At 33.7% G+C, this 14,810-nt stretch overlaps 1 protein-coding gene across 1 annotated transcript in view; it reads right to left on the reverse strand.

Annotated features, from left to right (window-relative positions):
- LOC126886429 (cysteine sulfinic acid decarboxylase) overlaps positions 1-14,810 on the reverse strand; it is a 68,029-nt gene that overhangs the window by 1,452 nt on the left and 51,767 nt on the right. The window lies entirely within an intron of this gene.

The raw sequence follows: 14,810 nt of genomic DNA on the forward strand, positions 1-14,810 counted from the left end.
ACCTCAAAAGAAGAGAAAACTTCGAACAAACACATTCTATAGTTTAAAATCAACCCAGGGATATAACCACTGGTTAGGGTAAAAACCCTTAAATGTTTAAAAAATCACATTCAATGTGTTTTTATAAAATGGCTACCATTCTTACAAACAACATGACCACATAATCCACTATCAGTCTTTTGAAAACATACACCAGTTCCCGTTTAGACTTTATTGTTCAACCTGATCATGGACGAAATAATAAAAAAAATTAAGAACTGAAAAAGGATACCAAATGGGAGAAAAACAACTTAAAATAGTCTACTATGCGGACGATTTAATACTAATCTCTCAAAGTAAAGATGATTTACAACATATGCTGCACCAATTCAACATAATCGCCAGAAAATTTAACATGTTAATTTCCTCAAGAAAGACAAAATGCATGGTTATAACAGCAGATCCAATAAAATGTAAATTGTTGCTGGAAGGTTAAATAATAGAACAAGTGATGGTGTTTAAATACCTAGGCATCACACTATCTAGCTACGGAAGGCTCGAAAAAGTAGTGGAAAATCAAGTGAATAGAGCAAACAGAGCCGCATGTTGCCTGAATGACACAATATGGAGAAACAAAAATATCGGAAAAAAAGTGAAAGGCAGAATTTACAAAAGAGTCATCAGACGAATAATGACATACGCGGCAGAAACACGACCCGACACAGCACAAAAAGATTGCTCGAAACAGCAGAGATGGAAACCCTTCGAAAAATCGATGGTAAGACTCTATGGGACAGAGCTAGAAGTACTGATATACGACGGAGATGCAAGGTGGATAACATTAATAACTGGGTAAGAAACAGAAGAATACAATGGAATGACCACATAAGCCGAATGGCAACAAATAGGGTAGTCCGGACAGCGAGAGACGGTTCCCCAATAGGAAGACGATCAGTGGAAAGATCACGAAAACGATGGAACGACAACTTACTAAAGGCACATTGAAAAAACAGACAGCGTCATGTCTATACAAAAACAAGAAGAAGAAGAAGCAGAAGACTAAAATTAAAAAGGGTTTTACTCAGTGGCGACGCGTGACTTTTTCTAAAGTGTTACCAAAACCAGATATATCTGAGATTTGCATGAGAGTTTAATTAAATGGTAACAAATTAATTGGATGTTCTGTCCGACAAAACACATGAAAAGTTTTCGTAGTCTGACGTTCCAAATTTTCAACCTGCTCCACAATTAAAACTTCCCCTGTTCCAGTGTTCCCATACATCAAAGTTTGTCCGACTAGACGCCATGAATTTTCAGCTTGCTATTAATCAACTTTTTTTTGGTACGCGCGATCCAGGTCTATTATAGAAATAGATGAAATATAGAAATAAAATTAAAAAATTGAACGCGTGATTTAAGAAATTATAGGTATAAAGTATCTATGTACAAACTAAAAACATAGATATTTGTTGTTTGTAGGTAAAATATGTATTATATCACCTTTATACTTTATTAAAAAATCCAAATTATATAATTAGTATCATACTAATCAGTACATTCATTTGTCATTTTTAGGAAAAAATATTTAAAAAAAATTATTTTATTGATTATACACTACAATGTACTGTATAATCAATATTATTAGATGTCATATAATAATAGGTATTGATGTTAATTAATATATTTCTACAAGTAATTAAAATCGATTGATATGATTAATTAGGATAAAAAGGTATAGATATGTTATCTGTATAGTAAGCAAGTACAGTTACAAGTTATAAACTAATAATTAATAATGCATATTATGCAATAATCGAATCCAAAGGGCCGGTACGGTTAACTAACCGGAGTTTAATCGAGAAAATACCGGCCCTAAGAATAACCGACTTCATAAATGCAATTATAATTATTACCTATAATTATAATAATAATTAAAATTGCATTTATTAAGTCTGATAATTTTACGGTCGGTATTTTCTGTCCCTATAGACTATTACTTTATGTCCCGTTTAGCTAACCGGGACATAAAGTACCGGCCCTTACCTAGCGTAACCAAATTAAAATTTGGTAACACGAATACTAATCCACAGCGACTTCAGAGCCATCGGGCCTGCAAAATTTTCAGAGACGATCCAGTCCTGACCGATACAAAGATCCTACCATCATCGTTGCCACTCACAGAAGTGGTAACGGTGCACGGGAACGGCGCGGCGTATTATAATAACGTGCAACCGATTTTACATATTTTCGCCAACAATTTTTGCCAACTCGCTGATATTTTTGTACGTCTAGTTGGCTATTTAATGAATTAGGTAGATACTATTAACAAATATTTCTATTTTAAAAAAATATAAATGGAATTATTTCATAGTAGTCATAAAATATTTAAGTATTTGCAAATTTTAACTGTTACCAATGGTAACAATGGTTACATGGACGCTTCGCCAATGGTTTTACTTCTTCATGAAGCACATAGTGTAATATGCCCAGACATTTTCTTATTTGATCAGATTAGGATTACTAGATTTAGGTATATTGTAATTTCATATTATTTTTTTTGTGTCGTTTTTCTGATTTTACTTTACCATGCTACCCTATTTTTGACAAATATCTGGTCTCATTCCATTCTATTCGTCGTTTTTCCCCATTTCAGAATCTCAAAAATGAGTGTTTAAACTTAAATTTAAGCACTTGACAACCTCAAGTACAGTGATGAACGCGCTAATAGCCGGAAAAATAACGCAAAAGATGGAAAACATTACGTTGTGAGATGAACATAGTGGAGGTGGGAAATTTAGCGATAGAAACCTATACATTCACATTATATTGATTGTTTCCCACCTTTAGACGTATCGGACGAGTTTGGCAACTAAAAATGTCCCTGTCACAGTGGTAGTTGAACTGTGGTAGGTTGGTAGGTAGGTGAACTGTGTTGACGTGAATTATATATAGCCCAGTAAATGAACGGGAAATTCGCCAATACCGTGTAATTTTCAGGGGAACTCCGAATTGCATGAAAATTTGGATTTAGGTTCTACTTACCCTCCACTTCAAAGTTGAAATTGTGCCGTTGGTTGCTTTTACTTGGGGGGTGAGAGTCACCCCTTCTCGGGGGTGAAAAAACATACGTTCAAGATAAGACCGTAAATGGATAAATTGACTAATTTTAAGCAACTTTTGTTCTATGGAGTTTTTTACATAAGTCAATAATACTTTTCGAGTTATTTGCCATTGAAAATGTTGATTTTTCGACAAAAAACTACGTTTTCAGACGGTTTTTCGCAAATAACTCAAAAAGTAAATATTTTATCGAAAAAAATATCCTTAGCAAAAGTATAGCTTATAAAAAACCCAAAAAAATGGTGTATCAGTTAAGTCTATCAATCAAATAAAAACAAAGTTGTAGCTCATGAAAAATAAGTTCTTATTCGTCTTATTCCAAATCGAACATTTCAAGGTGAAATCACCGAAAAATTAAGCACTTTTCGGGAAAAACCCATTTAAAATATTTTTAAAGTGTCTATAAAAAGCTTTGTTTTAATTGTTAGCAAAAGTTTTAGCATTAAAAATAAGCGAGTTACGCTCAAAATAAAGTTGGCCCTCTTTTTTTTTGTAAAAAATCATGAAAATCTCGCCGTGTTTAGCTCCCCAAATGAAATTAATCGCTACCGCTTTACAAACAATTTACATACCTATCTATTTCTTATATGATCTGTCAGTCTCACCCGTTTAAAGTGTTTATTTTTGAAAGGGTTATAATTGAGAAAGCTTGAATGGGTCACTAATCACGAGTGTATGCAAATTTTGAACAGCCATATCTTAACCAATTTTTGTCTTACAGAGAAACAAAATGAAACCAGCCTATTTATAATAGCAAAACCTACATTTTTTTACTCTTTAAGATTTTTCTAATCACTAATACTTTAGTTATTTTGAAAAAATAAAATTTTTAAAAAATTTTTAGAATTTTTTTTTTAATATAAAACCAAATGTTTTCATAAATAAGCACTTCAAACCAATCAAACTTACAGATCATATAAACAATACACATACAGTTAAAATATATGGTAAAGCCAAACGATTAATTTCATTTAGGGTGCTAAATAGACGGAGGTTTTCACGATTTTTTTTTCTAAAAAAAAGGGACCAACTTTTTTTTTCAGTGTAACTCGTTTATTTTTGATACTGTAAACTTTTGTAAAAAACAAGTAATAAGCTTTTTTTCGATACTTTAAAAATGTTAATAAGGTTTTTTCGAAAAACGCTTCTTTCTTCAGTGATTTCGCGTTGAATTATTCGATTTGGAATTAGACGAATAAGAACGTATTTTTCATGAGCTACAACTTTGCTTCTGCTTAATTTGTAGACTTTACTGGTACACCATTTTTTTCGTTTTTTTTATAGGCTACACTTTTGCTAAAAATATTTATTTCGATAAAATATCTACTTTTTGAGTTATTTGAGAAAAACGGCCTGAAAACGTAGTTTTTTTGTCGAAAAATCAACATTTTAAATCGCGAATAACTCGAAAAGTATTGAATTGCGTAAAAACTTTATGGAACAAAGGTGCTTAAAATAAGTCAATTTATCCATTTCCGGCCTTATTTTAAACACGCGTTTTTCACCCCCCGAGAAGGGGTAAATGTCACCCCCAAGTAAAAGCAACCAACGGCACAAATTCAACTTTGAAGTGGAGGGTAAGTAGAACGTAAATCCAAATTTTCATGCAATTCGGAGTTGCCCCTGGAAATTACACTCCAAAATGGTCATTTATTGGGCTAATACTGTTTTATGTTAATGGCTGTCTGCTTGTATCGGGACAGTGGACGTCACTAATTCTTAATACGTATATTTAGGCTTTCCATTTCTATAACTACATTATGCACTTTTTCCATGATCATTAGAGTGTTTGTTCAAATTTTTGTTAGTCACGATGATTAACTATATGGATGCTCTTTGAGTCTTAAATAAGGATGGGAAAACCTACCGGTTATAACCTAAAACCGGTGTTTTACTACGCAATAATCGGTTTTACCGGTTGTTTTATTGTCCCGGTTATAACCGGTTTTTTCATTTTAAAGTAATAACCGGTGAAAAACCGGATATCAGGAAAAAATAATGAATTCAGAAAAAAAAAATGGGAAAATTTTTACTTCCACACGCACGAAATTTTAAGCTGACCGAAACCGATTTGACAACATTGATGACTGATTTCTATACTGATATGGATTGATATCGATTAGAATGGAGTATCGCAAACTAAAGCTCAATATAAATGTAACCTATTGGGTATTGGCTACTGACTAAAAAACCGAAAACCGGTTTTTGGAATAACCGGTTTTTTGACCGGTTATAACCGCCAGGTTAAACCGTAGGTGAAAAAAAAAACGGTATAACCGAAAACCGGTGTTTGGTCAACAACCGCCATTCCTAGTCTTAAATGTAGTGGTTTCTCTTTGCCTAATGCCGTTCGTCTTCTTTCAGTACCGTCTCCTATCGGAGGTTGGCTACCTGCTACCATCACAGCAATCTTAACTTTGTTGGCTGCAGCTCTGAACAGTTGTATTGAACTGCACCCGTACCACTCCCTTAAATTTCGCAGCCAGGAAATCCTTCTACGTCCCACATTTCTCTTTCCCGAGATTTTTCCTTGGATTACGAGCCTTAGCAGGGAGTACTTTTCCCCTCTCATTATGTGGCCTAGATATTCCATTCTATGCCGTGGACCATTTCTAATTCGTCTGCCTTTGGAAATGATCTCTCATTTCTAGTACAAAAAGTCCACCCGAAGCTGTTGGTCAGTAAGTGGATGTTTGCTTATCCCAGAAAACACTTTGATGTCAGACCTCCGTCTGTAATTTAGCAGAATGCACCGGATATCAGAATGTCTGAGGTTGATATTTGGATAGGAGAGAGGCTATAAGTTGTGTATCATTAGCCCTGACAAACATATTGAAGTAAACAGGTGAAGAAACCGGATGAGGAGGGATCTTCGTACGGCGTAACCAGGATGATTCCAAGGAGGGGGTGACAACTACTGGAGGGGCTCTGGGGGCATGGAATTATAATGGTGATAAGAGGAAACAGTAGCGATCAACAGGTAGCGATAACGCGTTCCAAGATTGCGACTGTAATTTTGAATATTTTTTTGAGATATTTGGCACACATATTCGTAATATAATAAAGAATGGCGGTACAGAGCCCAATTTGAAAAATATATTAATATGTGGAAATTACTCTGTAATTAAATACAATATTAAAAAAACGAGCCTGTACCGCCATTAAGAAGAACAACAAAATACACTTTCTTCAAATAAAGTTTTTTAACCGATGCCTAGATTTTGTGTCATTTTGGAACTACTAAAATTTTTTATTTTATTTTGATACCTGTTGATCGCTACTGTTTCCTCTTAAGCGTATAGAGCTCAAGGTTCATCCTATTGAGGGGGTTAGGGGGTTATACCATGTCAAGACAAGCCAATTTTTATCTACTATGTCAAGACACATAATAGTAATTCGGAGTAAAAAGAGCCGTCGTTGCAATGTACGCGTTGTAAATTATTGTTCCACGAAAAATACACCGATGGAACCCCTTCTGTGTCACAACTATAATGATGACAGTTAATTTTCTATTGAATAGTCATATTTTCACATAGTTTTATTATAGATGAGTATATTTTATTTCACATTTTTTTTTATAAAAAAATCAATTTTTCTAATTTGGTTGTTCAATTAACTCATAACAAATCCGTTTTCTATAACAAAGACAGACAGGCCCGGCCCTAGAGATTTTGCCGCCTTGGGCAAGATTAGCGACCTCGCCCCCTTTTACTTGGTAGATCCTTTTAAAAATTGCCGATCCTCTAAAACTTGCCGCCACTAAAAATTTGCCGCCCTGGGCAGCCGCTCAGTTCGCCCACCACTGGGGCCGGCCTCACAGACAGAATATTATTGTAATATACAGAAACCAATATTAATTTTGCCCGTCTCACAACTCGCGTTAAATACAGTGCGTCCATAAAGGAACGCATAAATTCATTATTTCGTAAACTGACGACTTTGAAGAAAAATCCCGAAACAGGTCGATTTTTACTTTTAAATTACAATTTTTTGGCATATATATATCATACTAATCAAACCTGGGCGTGATGACGTAATCGATGATTTTTTGAAATGAGAACAGGGGTCATGTGATAGCTCATTTAAAAGTGTATTCACTTCTCTATTCACTAATATAAACATTATTATATTTATTAACATTATTAACATTAATATAATTATTTATACATGATGTCCAAATTTTTTTTATTAAACTAATTGATACCAAAAGATTAGTTGGCACATATTATGTAATTTATTAAATTTTAAATATATTTTACTGCTGTCAGAAAACAAAAAAAAAATTATTTGAAAAATAAGCATTGATTTTCGCTTAAACGAAATGTTCAAACTGCCAAGAGGCAGGTGGCAGCTTTAACATTGAATTTAAGCGAAAAGCAATATTTATTTGTCAAATAAATATTTGTTCCTGTTTTCTGACAACAGTAAAACGTATTTTGAATTAAATAAATTACATACATTCTTCTTTTGGTCTCAATTAATTTTTTTAAACACCCTGTATAAATAATTATGGTAGTGTTTATATTATTAAATAGAGAATTGAATACCCTTTCAAATGGGCTATCACACGATCACTATTCTCATTTAAAAAAATCATCGATTACGTCATCACGCCCAGATGGTTGACGTCACTACTATGACATAGGTATATGCCAAAAAATCGAAATTTAAAAATAAAAATCGACCTATTTCAGGAGGTTTCCTTAAATTCACCGGTTTACGAAATAATGAATTTATGCGTTACTTTATGGACGCACTGTATATTTTAGTTATTTGGAATTTAAATGTTTTATTTACTTCTTCACACAATAATTATTTTAAATAATCAATTTAATAATTATGCATTCACAATAATTATTTCTGCAAAACGAATACTACGGCCCTCTTTCAACCACATTTCGAAATATAACACGCATTTGCAGGAATCACAAATCCATCCCCTTTTAGGTAGGGACCATATTGAATGGATCTGGTCATAGTATTTTTCAGCCTCAAGAGAGGGCGAACGTATGTATGTAAGTAATCCTCAAATTATGGATACATTTTTTTCGTGGGTTCCATAAGCTTTTTATCTAGGTAAATATTAAAGTAAATAGTTTCTTACTGGACACTGTGGATACAATGTCCCATTTTTTATGGATTTTTGAAATGTAGTTTTATGGGTTGTCATGGTTATTGCTTAGGAGTATGTGTATTCGATGATATTAAATATTGTTGCACATATTAATTTACATTTTTCTGTTTTGTTTCGTAGGATTGTAAGTAGGTGCATTCTCTCAGTGGCGTAACTAACGCCAATGCAACAAATGCGGTGCATTGGGGCGCAGGCCTTAGGGGGGCGCAAAAAACTGATATTCTTGAAAAATTTTAGCAAAAAAATATGTTGAAGCAAAACTCCCTGTAGCTTCTCTCCCTGTAAAATAATTGTTTAATAACATTAATTAATTGTAAGTATATAATGTGATTTTTACTTCAGTTATATTATTGGTATTTGGAAATGTTCAGTAACTTAAGGGGCTATCCTAGTGTAAAAGTACGAAATTCATATAAGTACTTTTTTTTTGGGAATTTCTAATATAAATAGTACTGTGCCAATTGTTTTGAAAATTGGCATAAGCATATACTATAAAAAGAAGCAAAACAATTTTCATTAAAAAATATTAAAAATTAAACGATTTATGCGCCAGATACTGGCACCGTGAAAATAAAAAAAATAAGTTATTTCCTATACCATCAACTATGATTTTTGAAAAATATTAGAATTTGGGAAAATGATGAAGTGTTGAAATTTTTTTTAAAATTAGCTAAAACATTTGCAGTTTCAGAAACCGCCAAATTGACATTTTTTATCCGATCAAATACCCCTAGTTGATGGTATAGAAAATAACTTATATTTCAATAATAACTTTGAAATTTCATGTTTCAGGGTCTCTATTAGTCCCAATCACTGCAGCAGTGGAGCTATGTTTTTATTTTCACGGTGAAATGCTCATGCAAATTTTCAAAACAATTGGTACAGTTCTTTTTATTTAAGAAACTAAAAAAAGTATGTGAATTTCGTACTTTTACACTAGGATAGCCCCTTAATTTTACTTTCAATTAATTTTTTGGATAATAACTTTTTAATAATTAACTTTAAAATTACTGTTATATTTCTTTGTATAATCTTTCTCTGGAGAAATGTTGTTAGTTTCGTTGGAGGTTGGGGGAGGGGGTGGAGAATAAGTCTGGGAATAGGGGCGCACGAGGAATACTTGCATTGGGGCGCAGGTCAGACTAGTTACGCCACTGCATCTTCTTCTTGTTGTTAAGGTGCCGTGCATTTATACGTGGTCGTCCACCGTACATTGTCTTGTAAGGGGTGAGATTATAGATAGTCACGATTAAATAATTATGTTTTTAGCAGCATTGCGAAGCATTCTATACCTGTGGATTCCTGTCCATTGGCGAATATTACGCAGCCATGATATCTTTTTATGTCCCAGACCTCTGTTACCCTATTAGTGCAGAAGATTCGTGCAAATATTATAAGAATTGTCTATTTAATGATAGAAGCATATAATTTGGACCACATATACTACACATATAAAGATTAAAATTTAGATAGGAGGTCATCTCAGATTTTGCCTTTTACAAAAATGGCGGGGATTCAAAATAGCGACTATGCATAATAATATGTGACTAATATAGCACGATAACTTTTGAAAGAGACTTCAGATTTTAACCAAATTTGGTATATAGGTTCTTTTTTTGATGTATAAGATCGAGGTCTTGAAACGGAAGAATCGGTTTACCAGAAGTTGTGTTTTTCCTGGTTTTTATGTAAAAATATGTTGTTTTTATGTATGTCCACTATTTTCGTTGTACATTTTCTTTCACTACTTTGATAACATGAGGCCAGGCATTGTGATGCAGAAGAGTGACACCACGTAAGAGCCTATCTGGACGTTTTCGTGATTTACTTGATGGTAAGATAATATAAGATAATAATGACACCTAGTCATTACTGTTTTCCTGTATTCTGTGAGATACGCAAGTCAAATGCAAAGATAAACCCATTCGCAAGCTTTTTTGGCTCTCTGACAAAATTCGAAAATTTCCTGTAATCAAAGCCTTAACACATAATAATGTGCCACAATTCTGTCCGCTGATGCTTTATTCAATACACCTGCTCACGGCCTGTCATTTGTCTCCCCTCTTCCACTTTTAAATTTTCGACACTAATCCTTGACAGTTGGATACGCAAAATATGCGTTTTCATACTATAGTCGAATTTATACGAATTTGCAATGGTTGTAAACCAGTAAACAAACTTCAGTAAAGAAAAAATGAAAGTAACTTCAAGTAACTTCAGTAAACAAAAAATGAAAGATTGCACACTCAATATATTTTTGGATGTATTGTTAACAACAGATGCCATTTTTAAGTTAGAGTAATCAAAAGTATAAACCTAACTAACATTGCAGAACGATAGTTGAGTGATTACAATAATAATTAAATTGAAAAGTCTCAGATGCAGAATTTACCACTATAATAAAATTAAAATGGTAAATAGTTATTTAAATCTGAAACTTTTCGTGTTCGCTGGCGCTGTTGAGGAAGCCTGAAATGGTGGAAATAGCTGTCCAGCGATTGTACATCCCTCTGAATCGAAAACAAGCAAAACCATCTTTTACTTTTCTATCTTTACTCAGATTTGAGTACTAGAAATTTCCTCTTCTGTCCTTTTCCTAGACGAATGAAAACGGAATATGATTGCATGGACGGGGTCGAGTTCGCTCCCAATGGTAAGAATTTTACCTGAACTAAAAAAGGTAGAGTCCGAATTGGCTCCCATAGATAAAATTTATTTTACCTAAACATGTCGAAAATATCACCCAGCGTTGTCACTTCTTTCAAATTTTCTCTTTTTGTTAGAAACAGGTACCTTCCTAGAAATATCTATGGGAAAGGAGGAAGACCTAACCCTTCGGTCCTAACTTAACTTTCGGGTATTAGAGTGTAGAGCGCAAACCGGCCGATTTCAGGTAAGAGCGCAAAACGGTCGAGCGCATACCGGCCGACACCGATAATTTGTGTTAAAATATGCCAATGTTGAACAAAAACAAACTCTAAAAGTATTTGTCTAAAAGTATAATTTTCCTATAAAAAGTCTATGTAAATTTCCTAAGCAGTATAAATATTACACGGTTTGGCAACCATGTCTAATGCTTCCGCGATTATATGAGAGCCTACCCGCATTCATGCGGGGGCCAATTCGTACCCTTCTAAAATATACCTGAACGAAGCGGAGCGAACTCGACTTCACCCGATTGCATATAGTAGAGTCCTTTTTGTTTTCTATATTCGTCGTCTGCGGTCTTATAAATTGTAAAAGTCGCAGATTAAGGATGTACCAGAAAGAACTTTCAACACGAGCAGTTTCAAATTTAAATAACTATTTATAGTGGAGTCAATGAAGGTTTTCACCTCCGATTTCGTTGAACCTCCATCGATTTTCATGAAAATTGGTAAGTATGTAGAGGATACCTGAAGAAACAAAGGTGACATGGTGCCAACTTGCGCATTTACCCTGGTGGGGGGGGGGATGCCACCCCTTCTCGGGGGTGGAAATTATTTTATTAAATATAATACCACTAATCGATAGAGGGACAAATTATAAGTAAAATTTGTTATATAAAGTTATTTCAATAAATCAATAGTTTTTGAGTTATTAAAGATCAAATGTTTTGATTTTTCCTGAAAAAAATCCATGTTTTAAAGCAGTTTTTCATAAATAACTCAAAAACCATAAGTTTCTTCAGAAAAGTTGTTATTACCAAAATCGAAGATAATATAAAAATAAATAAGCTCCTTATTCTAAAAATCCTTTATTACATATACAAAGTGAGTTATATGCAATTGAATGTACATTTTTTTTCCGCGAGTACTCAAATCTTAGTATTCAAGCTTAAATAACAGGAAAACGATGCACTTTGTTAAATATAGATATTAAACATTTTAATAAAGTACTTAAAGGTAACTATCAAAAAGCTATATAAGAAGTCGATAGCATCAAAATTAAGCAAGTTATGATGGAAATAATAGGACCCTTTCAGATATTTTAGGGAAGAATGAAAAATGAAACATACGTCATTTCCACAAAAATTAAAATTTAGAGTAACCCATTTAAAACTTTATTTATTTTAACATGAGTAATAACTTCAACAATTTTGACCGGTTTAGAATGCATATTTTTGAAAAAAAATACGATTAAAAAAAATTAGAATTTTTCAAATTTTTGTGAATTTCATTTTATTTTGATAATAACTCCAAAAATACTCGATATACTTGAAAAATGGTACAAAACAAAATTTTATTATTAACTTTATTTAAGCTTTTTCTTTTTTTAATATTTTTTTACGACAAAAAATAACCGAGATAGAAACATTTAAAACCTAAATTTTACTGCGAGAACCATGTAACCGGGGCCTTTTCACCTTGTATTTAAAAAAAAAATAAAGGATTTAGAAAATTATGTTTAATACATTGTTATAGAACTTTTACTTAGCTTTGTAATGGTTTTTGGATAAATCTCATATTTCAAAATTTAACGGAGTTATTTTAAAAAAACCAATAACATTTTCTTTGAAAAAATTTTATAGCGGAGATTTTGTATGCATACAGGTTGTGGGAAGTCCAATTAGTCGTTTGTTGTAGGAGATACGAAAAAAGTTTATTTAGGTGAGATTGGGGCATAGATAATAACAGAATTTAAATACATTTCCAAATATACAAGACCACCCATATTGACAGGGTGAAACAAAATTTTCTTTATACATTTTTTTACATTTTTGGATTCTCCTCTATGTTTTATTTCTTAAAATATCAGGTTTTGGTATCGAGGTATCCCGAATGAAGTACGTGCCTCCTAGTGGCGGGATACGGGCAACAATACATTGGCTTATAGGGCAGTCCTTACAGTAGGGATCCTGGCCTATACAGAAAAATGCAGGCGGGTGTGGGGTAATACTGCACTTTGGTTGCATTGGTGGTGTATTGGCTAAACGTGCAGGACAGGGCAGGGTATGGTGCTGATAGAAAAGGCATTCAGGCATCAAATATCCAAAAATCTTTTCAGGCCATAATAATGAAAAGACCTTCTCCAAACGAAATAAAAACTTATACTGAAATGATGGCATCTCCTGAGGTAAAATGTTCCGGAAGTAAAATGAGCCTCCATTCGGATCTCCGGGTGAGGACTATCTCAGGGGGAACACCATTACAGGTTAGAAAAATCAGGATAGGGTCTTGGAATCTTGGTAGTCTTACAGGTAAGAGTCTGGAGTTAGTGGATGCGCTCAAACGAAGAAGAGTTCAAATTGCTTGTATTCAAGAAACTAGGTGGAAAGGACAAAGGGCGAAAGAACTAGGTGATGGATATAAATTGTGGTATGTAGGGAATAGTAACACTAGAAATGGAGTTGGTATAATTGCTGATAGTGAAATGAAAGATAACGTAGTAGAAGTTGTAAGAACGAGTGATAGAATGATGTCAGTGAAATTTGTAATTGATAAAGAGGTATTGAATGTTGTGTGTGTGTATGCTCCTCAAACAGGTCTGGGTGAGAATGAAAGAAGAGCTTTCTATGATCAATTGGGAGACATACTGAGTGATATTCCAGCGGAGGAGAAAGTTATAATAGGAGGTGATTTCAATGCACATGTGGGCCAAGCCAAGACAGGATATGAAACAATACATGGGGGATTAGGCTTTGGAACTAGAAATGAAGCTGGAGATGACATGCTAGAATTAGCAACAGCATTGGATATGGCGATTGTTAACACATTCTTTAAAAAGAGAGAAACTCAACTTATTACCTACAAAAGTGGACAACATCAATCCCAAATAGACTACTTCATGATAAGGAAAGAAGACATACGTGAATGCAAGGACTGCAAGGTAATAGTTAGTGAGACAGTAAGCCAACAACATAAGCTGCTTGTTCTGGACATCGAAGTAAAAAGCGAAACTAAACAAAAATATCGGAGAGGACCACAAAAAATCAAGTGGTGGATGCTAAAAGATGAGAAGGAAGGTCTAGTCAGGGAAAGAATAGTAGAAAAAATATGTTGGAACATGAAAGGAAGCCCTAACACAATTTGGAGAAAAATGGCCAATATTATTAGAGAGACGGCTATTGAAATACTTGGGAAAACGTCAGGAAAGAAGTTTGAAGATAAAGAGACTTGGTGGTGGTCAAATGAAGTACAAGGAAAAATAAAAGAGAAGAGAAAATTATATAAAAAGTGGCAAGAAACCAGATCGGACATAGATCTTCAAAACTATATGGTCGCCAAAAAGGAAGCGAAAGTAGCAGTAGCAAAAGCTAAAGCAGAAGCGTATTCAAACCTATACGATCAACTTGATACCAGGGAAGGCGAAACGAAGATATATAAAATAGCCAAACAGAGAGCAAAGAAAGCAAAAGATTTTAATCAGATTAGATGTATCCGAGATGAAAATAATAAAATACTAGTTCACGAAAGGGATGTCAAAAAGAGATGGAGAAAGTACTTTGACAGCTTATTAAATGAAGAATTTGACAGACAGCCTGTAGAGTCAACGGAGACAGTAGCAGCAATGGTCACCAAAATAACCAATGAGGAAGTGGCTCAAGCGCTTCAAAAAATAAAGAAAGGAAAAGCGGTAGGACCAGATGATATTCCTG

Source organism: Diabrotica virgifera, chromosome 6 (assembly GCF_917563875.1).
Source record: "Diabrotica virgifera virgifera chromosome 6, PGI_DIABVI_V3a".
In the NCBI taxonomy this organism is placed as follows: domain Eukaryota; kingdom Metazoa; phylum Arthropoda; class Insecta; order Coleoptera; family Chrysomelidae; genus Diabrotica; species Diabrotica virgifera.